This window comes from Lolium perenne, chromosome 5 (assembly GCF_019359855.2).
Source record: "Lolium perenne isolate Kyuss_39 chromosome 5, Kyuss_2.0, whole genome shotgun sequence".
NCBI lineage: Eukaryota > Viridiplantae > Streptophyta > Magnoliopsida > Poales > Poaceae > Lolium > Lolium perenne.
The window spans coordinates 68,344,632-68,351,527 of NC_067248.2; the positions used below are offsets into that span (position 1 = coordinate 68,344,632).

The 6,896-nt window shown below is 48.1% G+C and overlaps 1 long non-coding RNA gene across 1 annotated transcript; it reads left to right on the plus strand.

The window, feature by feature from the left end:
* Positions 1-5,150: 5,150 nt before the first annotated feature.
* Positions 5,151-6,615, plus strand: LOC127319619 (uncharacterized). The gene is made up of 3 exons (XR_007862586.2): positions 5,151-5,250; positions 5,373-5,527; positions 5,632-6,615. It is a non-coding gene; the product is annotated as an uncharacterized lncRNA (long non-coding RNA).
* The last annotated feature ends 281 nt before the right edge of the window (positions 6,616-6,896 follow it).

A 6,896-nucleotide genomic window follows, 5' to 3' on the forward strand; every position in this document is an offset into this window, starting at 1 on the left:
AAATTAAATTTTATATGGAGGTTCAGTGTTTTTTGGTAGGGCAACGCTGAGCGTCCCCCGGTTGGGCTGGTTGATACGTGTCCTTTTCACACTAAAACAAAAAAAATGTGGTCCACACCCGTTCGTCCTCCCCACAATTATCCGGAGTCCCAATTATCCCTTGTCTCTCTCCCAGCGAACACCGCACACCAAAGTCCAACCGCTAGCCACGCAGCGCAGGTGCGTCTGCCTTCGAGAAATAACCACTCGGACCATCGGCGAGAGGCCTCGCCGGATAGCACCTCCATCGATGACCTTTCAATGTTTAAAATAGCCGGCTACTGGATATAGCCGCGGCCTCCCAAAACAGTTGTAGCCCGGCTATAGCCGGCTATTTAAGGACTTTGACATCTTTTAGCGGGCTAATGCAGTTAGCCGCACCATGTGGGAAAGGCTATAGCGGGCTATAGCCCGGCTATAGCCGGCTATTTTAAACTATGTGACCTTTACGTCTCGCCTCGTCGTTCAGAGCATGCTCGCTGCACCGCCATGCTCCTCGTGCATCCTGACTCTTGAACCATCCCCCTCCTGCTCGTAGCACTGCCATCAATGGCTGCTATTCTCAACTCCGGCGACTAGTGCCGTCGTCGAGGGATTGTAGCATGACAGTCCAGGGATTGCAGCACCGCCGCCCAGGGATTGTAGCACCGCCGTCCAAGGCTGGCAGCATCACTGGCCGCCGCTGGCAGCACCACCGACCATCACTGCATGTGGCTCGCAGTAGCGCCACCCACCAATTGTAGCAACAACCTCCAGGGCCGGCAGCATCACCGGCCGCCGCTGGCAGCACCGCCAGCAATCGCCGCCCATGGCTCGCAGCAGCGCCCACCAACCAATTGTAGCAATACCCTCCAGGGCCGGCAGCAACACCGTCCAGGGCTGGTAGCATCACCGGCCGCCGCCGCCCGTGGCTCGCAGCAGCGCCACCCACCACTGGTAGCAACGCCGGCCACCGATGGTAGCAGCACCCCTCACCTCTGGGCTCTGGTTGCATCGTCCCCACTGCTAGCAGCAACACCACCAACCAGTGGTAGCACCGCCGCCGTTGTTTTGCAGCATTGGCGGCCGCCTCTCGTAGCAGCCCCAATACCGTCGTGCGCCGCCTACCAATTACTGCAGCATCGACGACCGCTGCCTCCTCGTCAGTGTCACTGCGGTAGGCGGATTCCGGGGTGGACCCCCCATGGCAGCGCGGTGTTGGAGGATTCCGACGCAGTACTGCGGTAGGTTCGTGGCAGCAAGCTCCACCGCGAGGCATCGGTGGCGAGCGAGGGGCGGAGCACACGCGGAAGATTCCGGCGCGGATCCCCATGCCAGCGAGCGCTGCTGCGAGGCAGCGGCGGCGGGGAGCGGAGGACACGCAGGCGGGCTAGATGGGAAGGGCCAGCGCAGGTGGGGGAGATCCGGTGAGGTCGCGCTGGTTCAGCGGCGGCGAGCTCCTGCGTGGAGTCACTGTCTCGGACGGAACCAGAAAGAGAAATGGGAATGTGAGAAGAAAACGATAGGGAATAAGTGGACAGGAGAAAGCCACGACCGGGACGCGTGGCATCACCAGGAGGTGGAGGACGGGAGGACGCGATCCCCCGGGTGATCACCAGCGTTTTCCTTTTTGGTAGGGGGAAGTCGGCGGATTTGACAACGTCGGCAAACAGTCTTATGTAGTCGCTCCCTCCGTACGGATTTATAAGAAGTTGGTATTTTTTAGATTCACTCATACTTTCTTGTATCTAGTTTTAGTGTGTATGTTCACTTATTTTGTTTTGTATCTAGTCTACTTTAAAATTGTCTAAAACATCTTATGTTAGTAAACGGAGGGAGTACTACTCCTACTTTTAAATGCATATTACTCTTTTCTAAACTCAGTTTTTTTCCATGACCGGACTAAAACATTTGGAGGGGATTTATTTGCCAAACTCTTATTTGATTTAATCTTTCCCTACAATTGAATTTTATGGAGGTTCATTCGGTGGGGGTGGGGGGAGGTTTGACAACGTCGGCACCAGACTTTTGTACAATCGTGCTCGTGCATTCTTGACTTCATGCACTACTTAATGCAAATCACTCTTTCCTAAACTGAAATTTTCCAGGACTAAGATATTTGGCATTCGACACTAGCTTAGGGTAATCTTTCCTAAAAAAAATTAGGCTGAAATAACCATTTTACAGCCATGCACCACTGCATGGTGATATTAAATGGTATATCTATGACACCGAAAGCATCACCAATATAAAAATAATGCTACACTTACATGAAAATTCTTATGGGATGGCGTGCCAATCACAAAGCCACTGCGGGCAATTTGTTTAGAATTGTCGCACTCGTTTCTTCCAATGACTTGATTCCACATGTGTCTGCAACAAAATCTTGTAAGAATTTGCCTGTAAGTGTGGCATTATTGTGCTTCCTTGATTCGAGATCTCAAGGGATCTTTGTAGCATAGTCTTTGGAACTTTTCCTATAAAGTTTGTTTGTTTCTTTGAGAATCATTATGCACTCAAGGGTTTGCCCTTGAATTGGCTCAAATTACTAATACGATGGGATATATTGTGTGGTTGACCTCAATTCTAGTGTTTGGTGATACACGACGGTGATATGAGAGGGAGGAAGATAGTGTCGGTGGGGAGAAGGGAGGGGTTTCGATATGATGATCAGTCGCACGCTCTAGAGCGAGGCCGACTGTCTTCTTCTCCTTTTTTTTGTTTCAAGAGAGCTAGTGAAGCGGTACGCTGATGCGGGGGCAAATTCATTGCAAAATCGAGGGCATGAGCTTGGGATTACTAGCAAGGTGTAATGTCAAGCTCTGATTACAGTTTCGAGTGTCGAAGCGTTTCAAGCATTTGCGTTCCGGTTAGCAATTATCAATACCAAATGCTATGCCCCCATATCAACATCAAAAAGTGGCCTTCGAAATATTCTCTTTGACCAGATTTTCTATTATTTAATAGACATATATTTTCACAAATAAATTGTCCAAGGTGAATTACTGTCGGGGCCTCCTCCAAGAACAATGATGGACAAAAGTGACAACTCAAAAGGAATGGATCCAACACTATGTTACTATGGGTATTCGAAATCCTTTGGTTTTCGTACATCAAAGGGTATTTAAGTCCTTGAAGCATTGCTATATATCTGAGACAGTTGTGTGCATCGTAACTATGCAGAGGCCGGGTGTAATACTTATTCCTTTTAAGTAATCAAGCGTCCTTTATTAAAAACAAAATAAGATGATTTTTTTTCAAGAAGGTTGCATGCCGTTTCATTAAGACTTTGAAAAGGAGTTTTTACAAGAGGGAGGGGGATAGACACGGCCAAGCAGTCCACTGCCACTTAATCTACAAATTAGTTGTGGGTAACTCAGGTTGGATGGTTAGGAGGATGGTTGTATCCCCAGCCCACCAGAGTTCAAACCCCAGGTTTGACATCTGTGTGTCTCATAAAAGGCGGAATTTTCATTCAGTGGGAGGCGACGTTCCCGTCGACAGCGAGGCGCCTGTGGTGACTTCGTCAATTTCAAGATCCAATCCGCCGACTCAGTCTTTCGGAGGTGCTCATAGGGGTAGAGTGTGCGTGTGTGCGTTCATAGGGGTGAGTGTATGCACGTGTATGTGAGCGTCTGCGTTTGTACTGTGTTTCTCAAAAAAAAAAAAAAAAAAAAAATTCTATTACCGATTAATAAATTTACTTTTGTGTATGGACTAGTCCTGGTCTCTGTGAGTGTATCCAACGCCAAGATATGTGTTGATGACATGCTTTGTTTTTTGAGGGAAACCGTGCACGTTATTAACCAATCAAGGCAGGAGTACGATCAGGTTCTAAGCTCTGAATTCAAAACGCCGGTGGCTCATCATCCTTAGAAAACGATCTATTTCACATTGAAGCATACTTTGGACAAAAACAAAACAAACAGAGCTAAAAACATTAACTATTTCATCAATCTCAACATGAATTGGCTTTCATTGATCTCTCACTCACCCGGTTTTCCTAGTGCTTGATCAGAATAGCACAATAAGTTTCGAAGATAACTTTTTGATAGCCACGGGCATCTCTCAAGGCTATAGCCTTAATACTATCCAACAATCCTGCAAGTAGCAGCCAAAGAAGGAGGCCTAGTCTCTAACGACCACCCGTGTGATGAATATAAGTATAGTGGCTAATCCCTTTTTATCAGTTTGAACTTTTGAGAATCATGATTTGTGCATCAATTACATGGTATCTCTACTATTTAAAGAGACTTATTAAATGGTTCCTTATTCTGCCATCCACAATACGTTTCGTCCTTGCTTCTTCGTCCGTCGAACCTTCGCAAGTAGCTTCGCCCGCCCACAAATCACGCCTCGCGAAAGAAATGCGTCGTCACTTTCCCCGCAATCAGCCCCCAACCACGCCCATACAGCTCCTCTCCAATCGGCACGCCGCCCGCAGCTTCGGCTCCCTCATCCACCTCTCAGCCTCCAACGTCCCTCCCCGCGCCATCCACCTCATGTCGCGCTGCACCCCCGCCATGGCAACGGCCTGAATGCAGTGGATGGCCATCAGCATCTCCTGCTCCATCCCGAGCAATGTCCGCGGAGCCGCCAGCCACCATAGCGCCGCTGGACTCTGAGGGCTTGAGGCCTGGCGATTCAACCAGTTCCACAACCCACGCCCAGTACCCATTATCCTCGTCGCGTATGCGGACCCTCTGGAGCAGGCTGGGGAACCGCATCGATTCCAGAAGATCGCCATCAATATGGGAATGATCTGCCATCAAATCGATCCAACCTTACAATTTGAATCTTGGAGATATCTGAGCGGTTCAAGGAGCCGGGGTCATGGGAGAGGAGAGCAATCCGACGGCGAGGGCTTCGACATCACCACGCGGCGGCGTTCCGCTACTCCTCCCGATGAGAATCAAGGCTTCAATTTTACTGGCAAATTTGGTAATTTTCCCTGTTTGACTTTCTTAAACATACGGCAAGACTATTGCTGGGAGACAAATAGCGAGAATCAATCCCCGCCCTCCCTACATCGAGTTCCTCTGCCGCCAGCCCGTCCCGTCCAAGTGACTCTGCATCAGAGTGCTCTATCGATTTGCTCCTATTTTCGCTTCTCTGGTAGCTTCGTTGGACATGGTTGTGATTTTTTGGAGAAGAAGCACTATTGCAGTTCAGTAGAGTCAAAAGCAATTTGCAGCTACCAGAGTAAAGTTGTCTCAACTCCGCGACGATTAGGTTTTCTTCTCTCTATATTTATTTCTACACCTCATCCACCAGGCCAAGCGCATCATCAATATGTTTCCATGGTAATGATTCAACTCATCTCTATTTCTCTCTGAATTTTCTAACTGCAGCAGGTCAATGGATGAATGGAATCGCTATGCACTGGTGTTGGACTATCGATGGTCACAAGATTTAGCGACTGTCGATGGAATCAAAAATAACATCATGCTTCCGGTTTATGCAAGCTCATCCCAGGAGCTACTCTGTAGTGTTCTTCTAATTGTATATGGTAATGTTGATTTAGTCGCTAAATTCAGAAATATCCCTGCTGCTGCAGTCCCGAGTGGTGACGGTGCCATCGTGGACTAATACTTCGGAACTTCTGATCCACAGGTACACCTTGCACCGGGTGCTTCAGTGGGGGCAACACTTGACCACCGACATGTTTGAGCCCGGCGTGATGATATGGAAGGCGCTACAGAATAAACAGAGATGGGAGCATATGGAGAGCTACAAATCCTTCCTCCCATCCGTCTGCAATGTGTGATGAGGGACAAGCAACATCAGCAGGCGCTCCATCACTGGCCGCCGCGCTGGTGACAGTGGGAAGGGGAAGATGGCGGCAGCATTCGGGGTTCACCAGGAGAACAGTGCATCTGGGTCTGCGGTGGCGGTGTCAGAGTCAGAGGCGGAGGTGGTACAGAGTGCGTGTTGTCCGACAGGTCGCTGATGCCCATGGCCGTCAGCCAGAACGTGTTGGGTCGCTGATGCAGGACGGCGGCGCAATCGCCACAGTAAATTCAGAGGCATGAATCCATGAACTGAACAACTAGCTAAAGATAGCATGCAATCATTCTATATTGCACTTCAACCATCAAGCACTTCAGAATATTTGGGGCGTTCGAGTGCACCGGGCACCAGTGTCTCGACAAGACGACGGTGATCACGGTGGCGTGGACCTGTTGTTGAGGATTGTCGCGCGGAGGTGCCCCAAGTGCAACTGCAGGTAAGTGCTTAACCTGAATCTTTTGCTCAGAAGCTAATTATTTTCAAGTCACAAACTACAGTGAGGCAGGTTCCTATCTGCTACATGCGTGGATTTTCAGGTGCATGCATTCTATCTGCTACACATTGGCTTTTCAGGTGCATGCATTCTACTACATGCGTGGCTCCATGATGATGGGTGCATATATATGTTTGCACGAATATGGAGTACTAATTTGCATAACTATCCTCAGGTTAAAGCATGCACCGTACACCTAATTTTGGTATGCAAAAAGCCACAATCTTATTCATATTTCACATCAAAATATTGGAGTCTTCATACTTCTTCCATTGATCTCAACTGATTTACGTAGAGAACTTCAGATACGTTGGTTAGGCAATGCTAAACTCAATTAGTCATGGCATTTTGTTGTTATTATTTATGTGCAATTTATTTGATGTATCCTTCATAAAATAATTATTGAATTGGCAACATAGCATGATTAGTATGGTTTCACACTACAAATAAACATACACCAAGTATATTCTTGATCTAATTTTCTGGTTCTTAGAAGTTTCTCATGCATATGTGTATTGCGCTGCTGCCAGCTTTCACGTTCCTTGTGGCTAGAATTGCTCATGTACTTATGAAGGCATACATATGATATGTATGT